We start from the raw sequence: 22,060 nt of genomic DNA, 5'->3' as shown, positions 1-22,060 counted from the left end.
AGAGAGAAACAAGAAGCTGTGCAGCAGTCTGAACAAAAGTCCATCATTCAAACTATTGTTCCTCTGATATACCAAAAATAGCTTCACTAACATGAGGGGGATTCCACTTCAAAGCCCAAATGCAGTCTATTCCTGGGCTTGTCATGGAGAAGACAATTTCAACTCTCTGAAAGGAAGGGATAAAGCTGGTTCATTGTGTGCCACTTCCGCCTTAGCTAGAGACTTTAGCAAGGCCCTGAAGATGTGTCTCCTGTTCTCAGCTAAAGAATGATGCTGCTGCAGCATCTGCAACAGAGGGGTACTCATTGGAGGAGACAATCCACTTTTTCTCTTCTTCGATCTACCTATCTACTGAGACACAACTGGCTCCTTCTAAATCCTCTTTCTATTATTCCCTGCTCTGTAGGGCCTGGATCCTGTCTCCTGCCAAAGTTGGGAAAAGTGGCTTGCCTGCCTTGCAGAGATTATCAAGAGGAAGCCAGATGGCAGTTGTGAGCAGTTAGGGGGGCCTCAGAGTGGATGAGAAAGCTTTCTCTTCTGGGTCTATTGGGGAGGTAATGAATACAAGAACTCATTTAGATTTTAATGATTAAAGAGGAGATTAAAGCCAACAGCATCATGATTTTGACTATGCAGCTGGTGGATTTCTTTGTCTTTTGGTCAATGAAGCTGAATTATGAGACTAGGGGAACTTCAAAAGTGTTAAAAGATGTTATAATAATAAGGGAGCTCTGTAATTAGAGCGAGATTATTGCATATAACAAGTATAAGGATTGCACTTAAACAGCCTCATCAAATTAATTTCCACTGTGACTCATTGATTCCACAGATGAGGCCTTCAGGTAGGAGAATGAGTAGCAAGAACGGATGAGCACTTAAGAAACAAAGTTCTCATTTTCATGCTAATGTTCTTGTGTAGTACAGAACAATGCAAGAGAAATACACAAAGTTATGGTAGCAATGCCATAGTTGCAGTTGAGGAGGCACTTCCACTGGTGTAGAGCTGTATTGTTTCTTAAGTGAATGTTTAATAAAGTTATGCATGAGACAGCCACAGCTGTTGAGCTCCTGCAATCCCAGCACATTTTGTTATGATAAAAATAATCAATTCTTGTCTGATATAATCAGAGTTACAGACATTTATTTAACACTAGGGAATGTAGCTGTCAATATCTTTTCATCCTTTTCTCATTAGGCAGCAGGAACAAAATTTTACTCTCATGGGACTATGCCAAAAAGCTTCTCCAGGGTGGCTAGTGGAACTCCCTGTAACACTAAAAAAAAAAAAATTATTAAAAAAACCAAAAACAACTTATGTTCGTTTTTGTATGTTTACTGTGCCTCCCAAGCAACCTCATATTTTCACTCCATGTATTCCTCCTCCACTCCCTTTTCTCCTTCATCTTCCACAGATCATCCTTGTTGTAATCAGTTCAGACTGCAAGCACTTCAAGGCAGGGACAGAATCTTTGCTCAGGAGGTAAAGTGCTGTGCACACCTATGCAGGGACTATCCTTATGTTCATGTTTGTGCAGTACCTAGCACAAAGGGGGTTCTGATCCATAACTAGGACTCCTTACTGCTACAGTAATACAAATAAATTATAATTTATACAAGAGTTAAATTATAACAACCACATGCCCTTCTCTATATACCATGTTGTGTTGTACTTTAACATACTTACTTGTGCTTTGAAGGTTTGACCCAATGCCCATTACAGTAAAAAAGGATTCCTATTTCTTTCATTTTTTCCCATAGAAATCAGAAAGGAGTAATTAAAAATTCAGGTTCCTATATTTTTGGCTCCTGCCATGCATATTAATTGCATCAGACAAACAATACTGATTTCTTGCTGGTTTTCAGCATTATGTACATGTTCTTGTTAGTTTATTTTGTCTTTATGGCATGTGTGTGTATGGAGTGGGTGAGAGGCGTAGTGAAATAGTGTGTGGTGGAACAGGAAGGAACTGTTTCACAAAGACAGTTGAATGCTTTTTGGGGCATGGACTGTCTGTGTGTGTACATAGCACCTTAGCCAAGGGGGCCGAACATAATTATGGTCTTTAGGCTCTACCACAGTGTAAATATAAAATCATTTGGCTAGCCTACTTTATTACTGTAATAAAATCTCAGTTTAATGGTTTCAAATATTTCTAGTGATCTTGGATAAAATGTGTCTCATTAGTCAGCTCACCACGCAAAGAAATGGGATATCGGTCATCCTATTTGACGCAGGACTCAGGAGGATGGGAACAATGTGTTCTGGACAGAGAACAAGATCATTTGCCACAATCTTTTCTTCTAGTTACCTCAGAGAGAATGTGTGACAAGGCCTGGAAAGAAAAGTCACTTCAAATAGTGAAAGCATGGCAATAATGAGAAGCCTTATGGCTCACAACCTCAAACAATCCTATCCCTTTGTTGCACCATTCTTTCCAGCTATCACCCGTTGGTCACAACAGCCTGGATGAAGGAAGAATGACCACTATGGACCAGCATGGGTTTATTGTTAGATATTATTGTAGACTGTTTTTTCAGCATTTTTATTTCTTAGTTTCTTCTGTTTAAAGTGTCACTTCAAACTCAGAGGAAAAATTCTCAGGTGTAAACTGGAAACGTACCACCTGCTATCTTCTAAGTGCCTGATGGGCACTTTCTTTCACACTGGCAGTTCTTATCAGCTTTACAACTGCAGTTTGCACTTAGGCCTTTAGCCTACAAATATTTACTCGTGGGCTTAACTTTATGCACATTAGTAGTTCCTTGAGTTCACACTGGGATTATTCACTTTTGCAAAATGAAGCACATGCTTAAATGTTTGTCAGATCAGGGCCATTGGGCCAAATTTTAAAGGTATTTAGGCTCATAGTCCTTTTACAGTATCACCCAGATGGATTCAATTCTGTATACTTTCTGCAAAATATAATGCAGCCTGCTGCAACTGTCACTTTAATTTCAGGAAAGACATATGAGGCTTCAGAAAAATAAAGCATCTTGGCTAGCAGGTGCCTTTGTGTGTTTAACAAAAGCAAAGCTTAATTGAGGAATAGAGGGGAAAGATCTGCAATGTCTCGTTTGGCAGGGTTACTGATGTATCACCAAAGCCATCAGTATCATGGGTTTAATCAGTAAATTTCCAAGTTGGGAAAATAACTCATTAAAAAGGAGCACAAAAGAGAAAGGAATTCAATGGCTATTTTTTTCTCCAATGCTATATAAATAAAGCTCCCTTGTCATGGTACATTCTATGTAGCTGGGAAAATAGTACAAAAAACCCAAACCCTGATCTAGAAGGCTTTATAAAAAGAGGGGGGGGGGAGAAACCCTTCAATCACTGACACCAACTGTCTTTATGAAGCTGGTAAGAGGCTCCTGCTGGTATCTGTGACCCATCAGGTGACCCTAAGCCCTCTACCTTGATGAAACATGCTTGAGTGATAAAGATAATGAAGGTTTGATGGGAAATTGGAAGGGCAGCTTAACAAGATCTAATCTGCATTCAACGGCAAAACATTCATTCTCTACCCACTATCTCTTCCCTGGTGGCTGCAGCCTGGGCTGCTGATTATTGTCATCTCTAGCTGGGATTATGGTGTTCTAAAAGATGTTATTTGCAGACTTTATTTGCTGAGAGATAGCTCTATGCCAACAGTAAATCATTTCATTATAGTATTTACTGAACGTTCAGATAGTCCAACCCCCCCCCGCCCCTTCCCCCAGCCTCATGACATCTCCCAAGCACCAATGAAACCTTTATCAGGAATGAGATTTGGACATATTGCCCATTCTGACTGACTTCCTGCCCACCCCAACTTTTCCCACTTAGAAAAAAATGGACTGACTAGTTAAGGCAACAGTCTAATGTGTGGAAGCCTCTACTTTTGAGAACACCAATTATTTTAATTAGCCTTTAGTATGCTAACTCATCATCACATCTTTTTGGACTTACTTTTAAATAGTCAAATTATAGAAAGTTAATCATTTTGTATTCTTAACCCCAGAGAGACAGCCACAGTACCACTGCGATGCAACCAGCGGTGTGGTGTGAGGTAGCTGCTAGGCATAGAATTAGGTTATCGTGCAAACAGTATGTGACAGAAGAAATTTTGTCCAAGGTCACTGGAGCAAACTCTCTACTCCTCTGAGAAGTGCTATGGCATCTTCAGTGTGTGCGCAAAGCATCTTTTAAAGTCTCATCCAAAAGACCTCTGCCTAGCAAAGTGCATTGTATTAAGTTTGTCTTCAGTACTGTAGAACAATGATCAAGACTACTGAACTGGACTATGAAGTAGTGTCTATAGGGTGCTCTGCTGCCTCAAACACAATTGTAAGGCCACTGCTCCATCTCCTGAGCAGCTCAGATCTAGCACTAGTTCTAAATTAAACACACCTCTGAACTCAATCACATGGTCACTTGTGTGCAAGGGGCAAATCTCCCCCCTCCGCAGCTATGTAAGTGCTTTCACAGTATAAGGAGAGCCCAGGAGGTGTAGGAAATGCTGTACAGGAATAGATAAACTGAAATGTTTGCAATATCCTTTTAAGGAATTTGGTTATTTTAACTGCAACTTCTAAACTGGCTTGATTTGTAGTGTTCTGTAGCACTGCCTCTTCACCCTGGAATTAGCAGCCCCATTAGCTTTCTATGATGTTGTAAAATTCCAGGGCTCTATGCATCACATAAGTTCCATGCTCAACGTTTAAGTGGAAATTACATGGTGCATAAAGGCTTGTACGTGCTCTTTGCCCCAGGGGGGAGCGGGTGAACCTCACCCTAAAGCCTGAATCCCGCAAACACTTAGGCACACTTAGCTGAACTTTATGCATGGGAATAATGCTGTATTGAGAAAGGACTACTGACATGCATCAGGTTTAGTAAATGCATAGAGGTTTACAGGATTGAGCCCCAGTTCTGAAAGCACCTCAGTTTGGTTTTCAATCAAATAGGGATATTTAAATTAAATGTCCATCTGAAATGAAGATATGACATATTCCTATTTTAAATGACAAAAGAAATTGGAGAAATTAGCATTACAGAATGTAGGCCTGGGCTGAGGGGTATGATTTGTGCATTGGGAACTATGGTTGGGGTAATTTCCCACTCACACCCATTTCTTGGTTTAGAGGAGGCTTCTACATTTATTTTGCTCTGTATTTTTATTATTTAGTCTGTAGTAGCTTCTATTTTTAATAGATGACAGAGGTCATGGATAAATGCTTTTTAAATAGTATGTATAAATGTAAATAAAATTACCAAATGATCGGTGACTAATATAAACTCATTACTAACTGTTTTGACATATACTGGCATCTGACTTCCTTGTTTTCATTTATTTTTCAACTTGGTTCTTTTTTTAAAAAAAGGAGTAAAGGACGAATAGGAATAAAATGGTGAGTTCTTTTTAAAGTCATTTAAGTGGATTTCTCATTATGTATTATCTTGGATTCATTAAATGTCTGGCCAAATATCAGTCTCTGCTGATGTCTGCCTGAGCCTGATTTGCTCTTTGGCATTACTTCACTTCCCAGGGTTTCTAGTAACAAAAACAGGATGCTGTATATAAGGAAAAAATGACAGCCTAAATATTAACCTGCTTGTTGATATTCATGTTCCAGCACATCCCCAGATGAACAGAATACTCAAGGGGTCAGGCTTCACCCTAATCAGAAAAGAGAGAATACAGATTGTTTTGATCAGCACTACATGTGTCTGGAAGGCTAATCCAAAATTAATTAGATCTGGGCTGCATAAAATTTATTTGGATTTGTAAACATGGCGACAGGGGTCTGAGGATTATGTAGATAGAGAATGGATAAAGGTAACTAATTTGTACGCTGATGGTGCTTTAATATGTCACAAATGTGCTCCTTGTCTTAATTGTCAAAAATAGGAAATATTTTACTGTAAATTAGTGTGTGGACAGCATTTCATGCAAAAATGAAGATATTTTACCAGCCAGAATGAGAAACAGATGGAAAAGGCATTTTGTAACCATTATTTAAACAATATGCAAATGAAGATTTCCATTCTGAAAAGCTACGGTCAATTAAAAAAGTGCAACCATCTTAAAGACCCACCCTTCGGTCTCAGAAACCAAATCTGTGGATCATTTTGAAGTACTATTATCTTGGTAATGTGTAAAACTATGGGACTAGTTTCCAGCTGTTGTCAATTAGTATTGCTCTAGTGATTTAAATGACACCATGCAAAGTTACACCAGAAGAGGATTTGGCCCTATAGCCAGAACTATAGAAAACAAAGCTATAGTGTTTTTGTAGCCCTTAAATCCTATGGTTACTAATAATTTCAGCACTACTGAGATGTTGCCCATATCTCTAATAATTTCTCACGTATGGAAAATTTAGCCTACTAGAGGGGACCTGAAGAGATGAAGGGCTCATATTGCGGTAAGGTTCAAATTCTGCAAACTGATTAATAAGAGGGTGTTGACCAATTCATAAAGGAAGGGAGGGGAATAGGAAAACATGTTAAAAGAAGCTCTGAACATTTACAAATGTTAGCAAAATTGTCTGTGTTGAGTGAGGTCATCTTTATTAATCTGCCAGATTACACATTCCTTCCATCCTCTATGTATGGAAACCAAGGTGGATAATAAAATGCAATTTTAGGACGTATGATGTGAATGTCTTACAACTGGGCTGTTTCTCATTCTAGTCTCACAAATGGATTTTTACTGTGCCATTTTATGTCTCTCTTTCACTTAGTGTTGAAAAGTGAAGATTTTTTAAAAAAATACTAAGATTTAATCACATTTTGCTCATAATAAAAACTCACTGGCTCGGCATAAAAAATTCTATTAGAGGCTGAAAGTGTAATATGGAGATTTTTAAATAGCAATGACAGACAGCTAGTATAGTGTATACTGGTCCAAAAAAATGTTAGATGATGGTTCAAAAATAAAAAAGGGAGACGTGAAGAAAATAAAATGCTTGAATAATTAGTAAGCTCTTACAGGAAGAGATTGTCTGTGCAATGCCTAGCATAATGGGGTCCCAATCCCTGGCTCTGGCTCATAGGTACTACCACATTAGAAGTAGGAAATTACTTCAGAGAAAGTGATGATTTCTACTACCTCAGTTTTCTGGTGTAAAATGTTTAACACTAATAAAATTAGATTTATATCAGTTAAGGGAAAAAAAGGGGAGTATTTTAATATAACCAGAGGTGTTTCCCACACAAAGAAGAACATTGAGAAGTATGGTTTAGAAAGCACTTCCTACCTCTGAACCACAGGAGTGGCTCTATGTCTGAAGGGTAATGAGATCCCTTTGGAACTTGCTGCTGGTTGGACATCCTCGCTCAGGATTTTCATGCTGCTTGTCACAGGAGACAAATGAGAAAGGCCTCCTTTTTCACATCATTCATTGATTTTCTTCAGATTTTACCACCTTTGTAGCAGATCAACCAAGTTACAGCTTTGTGACATCTGCTTCAGGATGGGTCACAGGAAAAAAAAATCATCCAGTCAGGCACATTAAAAGAAAAATAACCCTGAAATAACATTTTAAAACATAAAATAATTTTTTTAGGCAAAGCAAAAGTCATAGCAGTATGTTTTGCTACTATTCTTTCTGCTGCTGCACAATCTCAAGGGAATATTGTTTTATAGAAAACTCAGCCTACTCAAGGATTTCATAGTGTCTGTACTGATTGATAGCCAGAAAGAGATTATTCTTTAGAATACTACTCCAGGCTTGTTCTCTCTCATCTGCTCCATTTAATATACTGTAAAAACTAGACACACTGGCAAAACAAGACAACACAAATGTTCAGTACAGGTGGTCTGTGTAGTGCCAACGAACGTTTTTGTTCTTGTTCTTATAGCTACCAAAGTAGCTAACACAGATGCAAACCCTTAGTCTAGATATGCTCTACTTGTGTAAAAAGTCATTTGGATCAGTTCTGCTTACCCTGGTTTGAAACTAAAAAAAAAGCCAGTGTAGAGAAGGCCTCAGTACTTGTGGTGGCTCAATGTCAAAATTTTGGACAAGATCGCTAAAGCTCACCTGAAGTAAGCCAAACCTCAGGAACCAAAACACATTAGAAGTGGTTAAAAAACCAAATTCAAGTTATTATTTGACCTCTGAGCATGGATAAACCACCAACCCAGTGTCAAATAAGACAAAGGTGTGGGTGCATTGGGGGAGGGGAGGGGGCAGGAATATAAAGTGACACCTCCTTCTGTATCGGACATTGCAACTTAATAGTCAAAAATGGAAATGGGGCCCCCATTTTCAAAACACAATCCTGCCTTTGTGTTTGTACAATAGCATGTTGCAGTCACTTATACATAGTTCTGGTTTGAATGCTTGTAACTTCTGTGTGAGAATGACAGTGTGTGTGTGTGTGGGGGGGGGTAGTTCTCAGAGGGGCAGGCAACACTATCTGCTTGGAAGGGAAAAGCAGGTGTCACACAGTGTTTCAGACAGATTCAGACCTGTTACTGAATTCTGCACTTGTATCAAAATGACAACAACAAAATCCACAAGTGTCTGACACTATCTTAAACTGTGGCAGACACCTCTTAATAGGAGAAATTGGGACAATATATATTTATGGTATTACTGTAAGAATGTGTCACCTATACTCTACTCCAAACAAAACTATATATTCATAGAACCTAAACAAATCTTCCCTTCTGGGAGAAGATTTACTAACAAGAAAAATATTACAAACCCCAGGCTTGGCTGTATTTCAGGCTTCCTTCCCTACCAAACCCTACCAGTCTCTCTGCAGGATGACTACTCCTCCTTCACTTATACCCAAATGGGTTAACAAGCCAGCTGCATCCATGAATCAGCAAATGTTCTTTAGCAGGATCACCACCTGCGAACAGGGTGTGGTCTTGAAGAAAACACTGACAGCCAGTATAACAACGTATACACAATGGTTGCCACTTGACTGTTGGCACAGTATTCCTGGTATTTTCCATGTTGTGTGTGAAACACTGACAAATAGTGGTCATTAGGCAAAAGGCAAAACTGAAGAAGATTTCAACAAGCATTGTGCACATGTGCACTCATGCATAACTTTAAGGCTTCTGATTTTTGGTTTTAACTGATAAAGATTGATGAAACACTGAAAATCAGAAATCAGTGTTTAACCGTTTCTGGTGTTTATTGGATATGTGTATCTAAGGGCTTGTCTACAGGAGCAGTAATGCACACTATGGGGGGATGGGCTTTCTACAGCCGCTAACCTGCTGCACATGAATGGTCTGTGTAGACCTGCTGGTGTGCACTGAAGACTCCCTAGTTCTCTTTAATGCAGTGCTGTTTGAAACACTACCCTGTTAAAGCACACAGAGCGATGATTCATTACAGTAGTATATACTGTAACAAGTAGGGTATATTAGTTATTACAGTATATACAGTGAAAGCCCTATAACCACCTGATTTTGACAGCTATGCACACCTCAAGAATTGCTAAAAACAACAGCCCCTGCCCCACTAAAATAAAGTGAATAAACCCTGAAAAACAGAAAGGCTAGATGTACATATCTGCTGCCCCTGTGGCTCCACAGGAACTCCGTTTCATGACATGTAACTTCAGGTGTAAAAAGGGTGACAAATACACAAGTTTACAATTGATGTTTTTTAAAAGCCACAATTTTGTGAAGGTCTGTAGCTGCATGGCACCCACCTCTTGCAAGTGCCCCCATCAGAGATCCACCGAGATTATTGCGAGTCAGGCCATTAATAACTCCTCTGCAGCTGTGAACCCTCTCTAAGGATGGGATATGGAGACAAACTGTGAAACACCTGGGAGTCATGTATTTGGAGGTGTTGGCAATGTGCACACCAACCCTGATTGGAGGGATGGGTGGTGATTGTGATAAGAGAATGGGGCAGCAAAGAGTGTGCTCTGTAGACCATTGTCTATATTGTGGGAAGTGAAGGTACACTAGATTACTGAGTGGGTTTTGCTCCGGTATAGAAGGCACCAAACATGGGAGTCAGTCTCCAGTATGAGTGATGGACTTGTGAAGCCCTTATGGGCACATCTATGCTGCAGTGGGGTTCTCAAGCCCACCCAAATCCCTCACTCTAAGATCAAGTGGCTAGCCAGAGTCTCTGTCAGAGAAGCAACGTCCACACTGCTATTTTTTGTATGCTAGCTCAAGACCCACTAGCACATGTCTGGGAGCCTGATATAGACCCAGTGTGTGTGTGTGTGTGTATGAGTGCGCAAATGCTTCTAAGATAAAGACCAAATAGGTATGCTACACTATTGTATACTACTGTACAAAAACTGACTGAAAGAAAATAAGCAGCAGCTAGATTAAGGGGAAGATCTAGACTGAAGGAGAGTTTATTCACTTTTGACATTGGCAGCAGCTAAGGAATGCAAGGGGCTGGAGTGCACTCCTTTATATAGAGTAAGGTGATGATGTCACCCTCATGTGAAATCTCTCATGCACCCCAATAGACACAGCCTTTCAAGGCAGTCCAACAGCTGAACATCAGGAGTGCTGTATCCCACAAGTAGCAAATGCTGTTTTTGTAACCTGATTGAACAGCATACGTAAACAGGGCAAAAGAACACACAAAATTTGAAGTTTGCAGTGTTTTGGTTAGTTACCTAAATGGCATGGTTAAATCTGCTGCAGATTTAACGAACAACAGACACATCCTCATATTTACTTTGGTAACATTTATCAGAGCTCTGTGGAGGACAATAATTCCATTTCATAGCAACTTCTTCAGTGTCAAATTTGTTTTCATTCTGCATAAGAATGAAAACAAAACCCTTCAGATGCAATAGCAAAACAATATTGTGTCAAAACAGCTATTAAAAGCTCAAGTTTTCAGTTTGGTCTCTCTTCCTCCTTTCCCTTGTCTAAAGTGGCCAGAGATCCCTTGACCACAAAAACCTTCCTGACAAAAGCTTTGCTGAAACTGATAAAAGAAATATTTCAGATTCGGCTAAACATCATGTAATCTGCTCTAATGTTTATCAGTAAAACTGCCAGCATTATGACTAGAGGAAGTAGCTTCAAAATGACTAACAACCTTTTGCCTGGAAAGAAATCTCTCCATGCAGATGATGGCCATGTATACTTCTGGCAAATGGCAACCATAACTATAGAAATCCACTCCCCTCCATGTACATTCTCCCTTTACAATTATTAAATATATTTGATAAAACAATCCTATTTGAACGTACCTGCACATAAGATTGAATATTTCTATTTGTGCTGGTATTTTGATAAGAAAAAGAAAAAGGTAGGAGTATTTTTTTAAATACTTCATCTATTCTTTACCAGAGCTACCATTATTTTGAAAACAAGCGTTATGGGATTCTCTCAGTACCAGGTTATGTATCCTCTCAGTGTCAGACTCCCTGGGTTATGGGAGCCCCTCAGTGTAGGGGGTAACAATGCATGGTAAATAAGTTTATTTACTCTGCAGAGACCTCTAACAAAACCTAGGTACAATGGTCAAAGATGGTGTTTCATCCTTAGTTTTGAGCTCCTTGTTTAATTTTTACACATATTATTTGACTACCTAATGTGTCTCTATAGCCATAAAATATCTAGACAAGACTGGGCTAAATAGTGACAATGTTTTCAATGGGTGCCTTTCCTAGCCATAACAAAACTCAAAGGATGAATCCACTTACTACATCTGTTAGGTCTATGGGCCTGTATTTAAATTTGTATGCAGAAAAACAGTCTACAGAAAGCCTGATGACAAGATTTCTTTTTTCCTCCCTGGTTTGATAAAAGAACCCATTAGAAGTGTCAGAGTCTAATGCTCAGTGTGCTTCCCTTCCCCTCTTTTAATTGTAATCCTTTCAAAGTCACTTTTTCTCCTTTACATTTATTACCATTCTACATGGTAATAATGCATGTCCCTTTACACATGAATCTAATGCTTCAAGCTAAGTGGAATGGGCCTATTGAATTCAGCGTTAATATGTATAAGGTGTTTTGCTGCTATATCTGAAGTTAGCAAGAGATAAAAAGATTTATTCCCTAGGTATTCAAATGGTAAAAGAACTTGTCTTATCTTGTTTATCTGTAAAGCCTGGTTCATAGCATGGCTAAAGAACAAAAAAGAAAAAATGAAGCCAGGATTACAGTCAGCTCAAGGGAGTGTGGCAAATACTATATTGGGGAAAAAAGTATATTTCATTCTCTCTTTTGTCCCAGTGAATCAAAGACCCTCTGATTGGTGGTATCACATACTACTGATCAGAAAGGAATGAAGTGGCCAGTGAGAATGTGCTTTTTCTATCAAAGAGCTGGCAAATTGCAAGATGTAAAAGCCCAAAGGTCAGTATAAATCTCCATAGCAGACATAGTAGAATGGAGGGGTTGGGGGTAGAGGAGGAATCTATTACAGGCAATCCCCCACATCCAGATCGCTATGAAAAAACATACATTCATGGTTCTGTATCTCATTTTTCAATCATACTGTCTGTTTTCTCCATTTACATTTTTTTAAAAGTGTGTATCAAAGTGATGAGCTCTGTTGATGAAAAATGAAAGATTTTGTTTTTTTCTATTTATCTTTCCTATTCAATGGGGTATTTTGTCTTGTAGAGATAAACACTCCTACCTGAAGATGAGCTGAACCCAGGGAACAGGTCACTGTAATATGTTTCCAAGCACAGTATAGGGGTTTTAACTTATATTATCTCCTGGTGGCTGCAGTTGATCAACAAATACATATTGCTTTGGAGTAAAGGGATGTTACTAAAATCCATTTTGTTTTTGTGGTTGGGGCTGTTGTGATAACTGGGTCTAGAAATTTACCCTAAATGTGAGCTCAACTGTAAAAAGTGAGTGTAAATTCATAGGATATCATCATAACCTGTAAGAAATGTTGATGGGAAGAGGTATGAAGAGGAGATGGACTGAATTAGTCCAAACAAAAAGGCCTACTGCTATAACTCAATGGATTGTGTTAAAATTGTGCTTGGTAAGTAAAAGCGTGGAACCAGAAATCAATGAACCAAAATTGGTGTGTCAGAAACTAGGTTTAAGTTGGTGAACCAATTAATCAGGGAATGGGCTATTCTGCATACCACTCCCTTTATGGGTCCTTAAAGAGTGTGGGGAGAAAAATTGGCTACAGGAGAAACCATCATGGCTGCCACCCCACCCTGAAAGATGCTAGGACCAGACTAGGCCAGAGAGAGGTACCCAGATGACATCCACATCTCTACTGATTCCAAGTGAATCCCAAACACCACCTGCAGTGAAATGGGATTGGACTTTAGTAACAGCAACAACAGCAGCTCCAGACTATCTAAGCTAACTTCTTTCCCCCCCCCAAAAAAGTACAGTTATTACCATCTTTGCTCAACAAGGAGGTTTTTTCCTTCTAAAAACTCCAGTTAAAGGGAAAGGGAACAAGAGATAGTTAAAATTAAAGTCTTTATTTCAAATGTTAATTTTATCCTTTCCCCCCCTATATCTTTAATAAAAGGCTAAAAAGACTTGTTTGCCATGCTACTAAACAGGCTGAGATCTTCCTATGCCAAACCCTAAACCTTGTTTAACACTGCTTAACGATGGGCAATGACTGGGTTATTTTAACACCTTTGACTTTTTGACCCATATATTTCATCTACATTAATACAACATTGTGTCCCTGCCCCAGTTTCAAGCAAAGAGAAAAACATCTCTCTGTTTACCCAGACATTTCCTTTCTTCACATAATTAAGTCCACAGAATCACTGCAATGGGAAGTTCAGTCTGCTTGCAGCTTGGGGGCAGAACCAGACCGGTCAATCACTGGCAACAGGGCGAATGCACTGCTCTTGAAGTTCCGTCCAGTTGAAATATCCTGGCTGTGGCCGTTAATTCAATCCTACTTTCCTGAATTACAGATTATGTTAAATAATCTTTGCGGAAAAAGTAAAAAAACCAAACAATTCCTCCTAGTGCAGAGCATGGGAAATTCTCCTCAATGACAACAAACCCGAAGCTTTGGTGGTCAGTGTCCGTCTCTGTTGTGGATGATCAAATTGTTTTCACAGTTACGCTGGCTCTGTGAACATTACTACTCAAAAAAAAAAAAAAAAAAAAAAGGAAGTTCTTAGGTAAGCACAGATACATTTTCCTATTCATCATGCTATGGTCTACAGATTATTACAATGGGATTTTAGAGTCGTGTGCCTCCAGGATGGGAAACCGGATCACTCTGTAAATATGGACATATAAAATTAAGTAACAATTAGGCAACAAGGTGTGAAAAAGACTTCTACCCACAGAAAGGAAATGGCATTAGCCAAGACGAGATGACCAAAAATGTCCAGAAATTTGGTGAATTAATGTATTGATGGCCATTTGGCCAAGTAAGAGTTCACTGTACAGGACACATTACTTCTCTGCCCTGAAATTGTTAGTGCACCTAAAGACAGGACTTCTATGCTTAACAAGAGGTCAGACTAGAAGATCATATTGATCCCTTCTACCTTAAAGTCTGAGTCTAGGAGATGAAAGAATATTTCTTGAATTTATTTTGAGAATGAACGCCATGGCAGTTGTCAAGTATAATTAAAAGTACAAGAGTGGGTCTCATCAGAAAAAGTTCATCTGATTGGAGATAGTAGCTATTGGGATTTCTGCTTTAATGGATAGGAAACGATGCCCTGCTTGCAGGGGTTCAGTCTTGGTACTGCTAGAAGAAGCAGAATAAGACTCCAAGGCAGCATTCCATAACCTTGCAGGGCTAGAGGAAATAGAAGGTTTTTTGTTTGCTTGCTTAGAAGTAGATCTCATACTGAGGCCCCAGGCAATTCAGAGGTCAAGGAGTCTATCATGATATTTCAGTTACGCCCAGAAATGCTCCCAGAATATCTTTAGATGGGCATCTAAGATGATGCGTTAGTAACAAATATTGCCAATCAGTTTAGCTCCTCTCTATACATATGGACATTTGTGGAATGCAGATGTTGTAGTTTAAATAGCTCACACTTAACATTTATCTCAATTGAACATGACTCATTAACAAAGGGATATAAAGCACTCCATATGCTTTAAAGCACATTAATGTAAACCTATTACATTAACAGTTTACATCAATTTTTTCTGTTCTACTTTTAATATCATCCAGAGATCAGTGGGCTGTTTTGGGACAATTTCTAGGAATTACTTCTTGTATATTTACAGCATTTCTTTCTGAAACTTCACTATTGATTTGGTCATCTTCTAGTGCTCCAATGCTTTCCACTGAAGTCTTTTAGTGCCTGATTCTGATTCCAGACACTCTCTCCTTTGCACTGCTCCAAGGGGATGGAGGGTTCCCCTACCACAGGGGACAAAAAGGGCATGTTGGGGGCAGAGTCACAGAGTGACATGCTCTGGCATCTTCAGCTTGTGGAGCAGCCCCTAGCAAGCCAGTCTAATTGGTGCAATTTAGAAAAGCAGCCAGCCTTAATGTCACCTTCCTTCCCATACAGGAACTTGGCCATCAGACAATATGGTTACTGGCCTTGATTCTAATGCTATGTTTGAATTGCACTTGCATAATTTTATTGGCTACAGTAGAGTTGTTCCTGATTTACCCCATGTAAATGAGAGGAGATTTAAATCCATAGGACCAGATTCTGATTTTATTTAGGTGTAATCCAAAATATCCCCATCGACTTACAATGGCATAAATTTGGAGCAACTCAATGGAACTAGGATCAGATTCTTGCCCATAGTAGTCATAATACAAATGGACATTCTGGGATTTTCATTAGGTCTCCTATGTATGTACTTGTCGTCAGAAAAATGAGATAGGTTACAAGCTCACCTTTAAATGTAAGACTGGAAGGAGCATCTACTGAGCCAGCAAATGAATTGCCTGGGTGATTCATTTAGATTTGAAGTCAATACATAGTGTAAGGAGCTAGACGTGCTCCGTTAGGTAGCACATGCCTGGGTAACATTAGGTCATCATCTCCTCAGGAATTGCTCCATTTATATTTATGGCCACTTTCATCAGGTTTGATTGATGAAGAGTTTCCATTTACTTTTGAATTGTAACTAATATAATTAACTCAATAATAACACAATCTGTCATATGAACATTTAATATTCCCATAAACAAATAGTGGAATTGTACTAATGTGAGTTAACTGCATGTTGATTTATTTGTGAGAAATTGAACAAGCATGAAAGAGAAACCATTCAAGAAATTGGGGTTATTAAAAAACCTAGAAATGTAAAGGGGAAAAAAGGTACATGCTTACATAAAGAGAGCCAATTAATAAAAATGACTTACCTTATAATTCAACAGATATCTTCTAATTAAAATCCCCCGTTTTGTGGGGAGAATGGGTCAGATTAATGAGGTAGGTGCTTAGATTGTTTCTTCCAGAATGAAAACAAAAATGTAATGAACAAATGGCAAACACTCCATTTATCTGCTGTCAAGGATTAATTTTTTTTTTTTTTTTTTTTTTTTAAACAAAAGAGTTCTAGTAAAAATTACTAAATTCCTATCTGTTTATGGTCCAAGTCTGATCAAGCCTAGGATTATCCGCAGACCTAAACATTTTGTGCCCCAACTGTAAAATATTTAAAGCAGTGTCAGGGAACAAAGTGAAACTGAAAATTCTTATGGGGCAATGTCAGTTCTGTTGGTTCCAAACATGTTTTTTGATTTTCAAGCCAGCCCCTTGGAAATCAAACTGTGGGAAAAATTGTTTTTTCAATTAGATGTCAATTCCCCCAACTCAGGCGAGCATCACTACACTGGTTACCCCCCCATGTGAATTCAGAGTAATTTTACTTTAGTAAAAACTCAATTACTACTTTTTAGCTCTGCACAGCCAACACAGCTATAGAATAGAGAGGTGGAAACTGTTCTGGCTCTCATTATTGCTACTGCATATTAATATTTACAGTGGCTTATTTTTGATTGGCTATAACCAAAGCCCAATTAAAGACAGGTGTAACAGCTGAGATATTCTGCTGCTTATCGTAATAGTTGCACTATTTACTTGTGCGCCTACCATCCACTTGTTGCCTTTTGTATCCTCTTGTTACAAATATATTAATATTTGCTTAATAAAAATATAGTGTGCAAAACCATTTTTTAGATAGGGATTCAAGTTATTACCTGGCTCTGCATTTTGATATCATCAGATTTCTTTTAAAGAGTACCATCCAGACACACAATATTTGCTTGAAACCTTAGGGAAATCATTTAAAACTTTTTGTTTTGTGTTGAATAATGATGATCTAGGAATTCTTCTGTAGATGTAGATGACACATTTTTGGAGAATCTGATCTATCATGTGAAGAAAAATGGTTCACACCACCAGGGTACTTATTAGATTCCTAGAATTTTTTGAATGATAAGCAGGGTCTGAAACTGGGCAATCTTTCGGACTCAGCTAGTGACAAGGAAGGCCCCATGAAATGGTGAGATATCTCAGGCTACCAAAAGAGGAAACATTTGGCAGCCACATAAATGTGCAGTGAGCATCCTGTTAAAGTAACAGGGCTACATTGACTCCATATAAATTGAAATGTCTCCTCACTTTCAGCTAGTCTAGTTACTTGGTACAGTCATCCCACAGCTATACTGTTTCTAATACTGCACGTTGGGCTAATAATATGAAAGGACCCTATGCTTGTAAAACTAAACTGGCTTTTTATTAAAAGACTTATTTACAGAGATGTTGCAACTGTAGTTTGCATGCTAGCTACGTGCAAGCAGACTAGCTTCTGGGTGCCTCCTCCATAAACTCTTCCCCTCATGCAATCTGTGGTCCTACCGCTAAATTGCATGCAGATTGTAACATTTACTAGCAATCTCTCCACAGTCACTGCTTTAGTAGTTTCAACAACCATAATGTATCCCTTCCACAGGGGATTGAAGGGAGAGACTCCATGGAGCAACAGACTCTCTGGGTCACCCAAACCTGCACTTGTCCCTCTCCTGCTGGAGAATTGATTGCAGGATTTGCCCACTGTTGTATAGATGGTGAAATGGTTATATATTGGCTTTAATTATAAATGATCCAGAATCAGGGAAATATAAAAGAGTTTCTTTCTGTCTCCTAGAGTTATAGTCTTGGAGCCTTGGCTGGAAATTTTTGGCAACGTAGCACATATAGAAAGCAACAATTATGTTATTTTGATAGACGTGTCCCTTAGGTACTTATCTACGGTGCACATAATGTATTGTGGTAGCAAGGTATGCCAATATAAGATTTTTGTACTCATGTCAAAACAACCTTTTGCACAAGCAAAAAGGCTACAAGAATGTACTTAAGACAAGTTTGAAAGAAAAGTGACCAATAAAATGGGATTTAAACCATTTATTATAAAAAACATTTTAGTCATGAAAAAGTTCTGACATCACTAATTTTATAAGTCAAAAAACAAATGGCTACTCAAATGGTTTGACACAAATTATTAAGGCTCATGACTTAAGGAATGTTGGCCTTATGTTTTGTATTGATTAATGTGGAAACTATTCATTAACACAAGTTTTAAATAATGAATTCATTATAATAGAAGCCAAGAATACTATTGCAACACTAATAGCCAGTGATCTCCCTCTCAGCAATGGGCAAAATGACTCTCTGTGTGTGTGTAGATTTCAATACATGTCTAAGTCTGAGAGTACAGATGGTTCAGAGTCATCTGGATCCACACTGGCAATTTTATAAAGACAACTGTCCTCATCACCAGTACACAAGCAAGCCTGTGTGCACACCTTGTATTGTCTTGAACTGCAACTGTGCTCACAGTTCACTTTTTTACATCCACACACAATGAGTGTCAGGAGTGCTTCACGGACAGACATCTGTGTCACTAGTGTTGGAGAAATGTGTCCATACTTCTTGTGATACTAGCCATTTCCAGTTGGAGAAGGGATGTTGGGCTGAGCCTGAATGGCATGGTTCCAGATAAGGGACTGGTAATTTGCATCCTTGGTATGTTGCAGAAGACCATCATCAGTTGAGGGAAGAGCTTCATTCCAGGCCTGTTTGGAACAGAGAAGCTTATATTGCACACCATTTACATTTGCTGAGTTAGCCGTTGGATCATAGAGAAGGACTATCGGAAGTTCTACTGAGTTCAACAGTGCAAGAGGTACATCACTGTTGTGTCAAAATTGGCAAGGCTTGAAAATTTGTGTGCTGCTGCAACATTATGCATAGTGGCTGTCCAAGTTCAGGTGCTACGGTGTAGTTTGGTATAAATCTGGCTTTATCGTTCAGACCAGTATGAAACCATAGCTCTTGGGTGGTTTCCAATTCGTGAATAAAATATACACAGAGAACTGCAATGTTAGTGTCTGGAGACCATGCCACTACATGATGGTATTCTTCTGAAGCATGTGCAACATGACATAGAAGCCATGTATCTGACTCTTCATGCAATGAGAGTAGATCTTCTTGGCCTACAACTCACTCTGAAATGACCATGTGAGCAATGAGGTTGTCCTTGAATCCACCTACAATAGCTATTTTTGATCTTGACCAAGTAAAGTTTTAGCCACATCACACGATGATTCGGACAAAACAAAATGACCAAATGTGGTTTAATCTTGAGATTTCCAATGAACATAGTCCACTATATTGCAATGGGTATTTTGGGACCATGGATTGACTTCATTGCTTTGTGAGGATTGCTTTCATGCATGGACAAAAGCTTTAATTAAATCTTTGACATCATGTTGATCTCAGATGATTTTTCAGTTCTCATAACTCTGTAGAGGCTGGAGTGCTATGCTGAAGCCCAGTTCAGCAAGTTCTGCAAAGGCTTTTGTACCTCCGTGCCCGACAATTTGCATAACAGCCATGCCATCCAATATCTAAGCTGTGGGCATGTTGGATATTGATAGCTGATACACAAATATTTTCCCCCTCTAATTTAGGCAATAGCTTACTCTTGGCAGTTTTGTTCAGGTACTATCAGAGTGTGCAAGAGCACACAGAACTGTGGAAAGCTCATGTGTGAAAACTTCTTCAGAGCAATTTATCTTGTTTGTGCAGCTATTATAAGACAGCTAAACAACTCCTTGTCTCCACTGATAGGCACTGTCTTATCACTACTAACTTTTGATTTCATCTTCTTACTTAGAAGTGCAATCGTCCTGACGTTGATCTTATACAGTGGTTCAAAGAATACAGTGTATTTGAATTTCACCTGTCTTCCACAAACTGTTTCATTGCTTTGATTCCAGTAATCATTGGAAATAGGTTCGGTAACAACCTCTGTGGGTGCAATAATGGCAGCTGCAATGTTGGGGAGTGCTATCAAGTCAGCATTCAGACCAAATGGATTAGTCATGGAGGTGGTGATGACGTGAATAACCTTATTTACATCTCTGTACACTGGTGGCTGTAGTCACAAGCTGGGAATAGACAATCAGCCAGGCCCAGGTTAGTTTTCTGTCCCCTTTGTCAGGGCTCTGTTTGTTGTCTTCACAAACAAGAAGGAAAAAAGTGTGCAAAAAGTAACCAACAACCGTCTGGTTAGGGGTTTAGACTGGGGTCTTTTGATCTCTAGTAGATAATGGGCAAGATCCTCTCTGACCATGCAAGGGCTCCACAGGGTATGCCTGCCTGAAGCCTTCTGCTCTGGTTACTAGAGACTCCTCTCCTGGTTTTCTACCTTTATGTTGTCCAGCTGAGACTGTGAGCCAGTCATGCGATGCTGATCAGCTGTGTCATCTGATTCCCAACACTTGCCCTGATGGGCTTCTCTCTGGAGCAGAGTTAGCTGCTCTCTGTTTTTAACCATCCCTAGGGCTATTAAAGGGGCAGATAGTGTTGCATATGACATGCTGCAGTCTCCTTATGAAACATCTGAGTCTACCATATCGCATGACTTTCGTGAAGGCTGTGATAGCAGAGGATTCATGAGCAGCGATGAACCATCTGGGCAAGGTACCTGATTTCAAAGGGAAACCCACTATAACCCCCTTTACTTTACTAGCAAAATTTACTCCTTGTTCAAGTGCTATTCTGTCCAGACTTCTCTGAATTTTTTTTCTAGATCAAGCCACAGCATGATTTTCTTGCACAAAACTGCTCACAACCTTCAGGGCCATAATGTGTTATATACACAGATATCCAGCGGGCATAGTTGGTGCGGTCAAAGGCAAAACAATAGTGATAGCATCTCTACATCCGCTGCAAGATGCATGTCACAGTTGTGTTCTCTTCCTGCTCTAATGAAATGCTATCACAAATATTTTCATTAGCACATTATTTGTCTTGTCAAATTATATCTAGCTAAAATGATAACAGCTTTCAACATCACATTTTACAGCTGTGAAACTTGGACTTTTTTTTTTTTTTTTTTTTTAAAGAAATTCCATTGTGTAAGCAGATAATAAATTATACAAAACAACATATACAAAAATATTTAAACTAAATTTGGTATAATGAAGTCAATGTCTGATGAATGCAATATATAATTATATACATGTTAAAGGAGAGTCAATTTGCCATGATACACAAAAACATCCATAATTCTCAAAGTTACCACTGCAAAATAACATATCTCCCACTAAAACCACTCTTACAGGTAAATCTCTTCATAAAAATGTGCTAAACTTTTCTGGTCTATTACACCTAAGGTACACACACCTCAGCTAGTACATTAAGCCATGGTATGGAGACATTCAACACAGACTTACTATTTCCAGAAGGGCAGTACATTTAGAGAAGATGTTTCACCAACTGATTTTTCCCAAATTCTGTCATTTCATCAATTGATACAAATCCATTTGAGTGAATGCCATCCATAGATATACAGCTTTTGGGGGAAGGAGAAAAAATAAATGACATTTCAGGTAATTACAATTAAATCATGATTTTGGCTAAGCCACAGAAATTAGAGTTGAGCATTGTAAAATACTCAGGGGCCTCTAAATCTTACATGTCTAACCCTTGTGAACTGAATACAAATTATCTTAAATATGGCCTCAGCTCCTGAAGTAAGTACATCACCAGAATAACATAAAAAAGACTACTTTTCTGTCTACAATAATTATGCTGAAATTTTCTGAATCTTTCCACAGAATCTAGATACCTTGAATCTTTCACAAGATGACATTTCATTTCCCC

At 38.8% G+C, this 22,060-nt stretch overlaps 1 long non-coding RNA gene across 1 annotated transcript; it reads right to left on the bottom strand.

Moving 5' to 3' along the window:
* Positions 1–801: 801 nt before the first annotated feature.
* LOC137151905 (uncharacterized) lies at positions 802–21,690 on the bottom strand. Its single transcript, XR_010919400.1, has 4 exons — positions 21,631–21,690; positions 7,243–7,451; positions 5,592–5,660; positions 802–1,274 (listed from the first exon to the last, which is right to left on the bottom strand). It is a non-coding gene; the product is annotated as an uncharacterized lncRNA (long non-coding RNA).
* Positions 21,691–22,060: the final 370 nt, after the last annotated feature.

This window comes from Emydura macquarii, unplaced genomic scaffold (assembly GCF_026122565.2).
Source record: "Emydura macquarii macquarii isolate MOO-44397 ecotype Brisbane River unplaced genomic scaffold, CSIRO-AGI_Emac_v2 contig_1119, whole genome shotgun sequence".
NCBI classification, from domain to species: Eukaryota; Metazoa; Chordata; order Testudines; family Chelidae; genus Emydura; species Emydura macquarii.
This window is presented reverse-complemented; position numbering and strand designations above follow the sequence as displayed.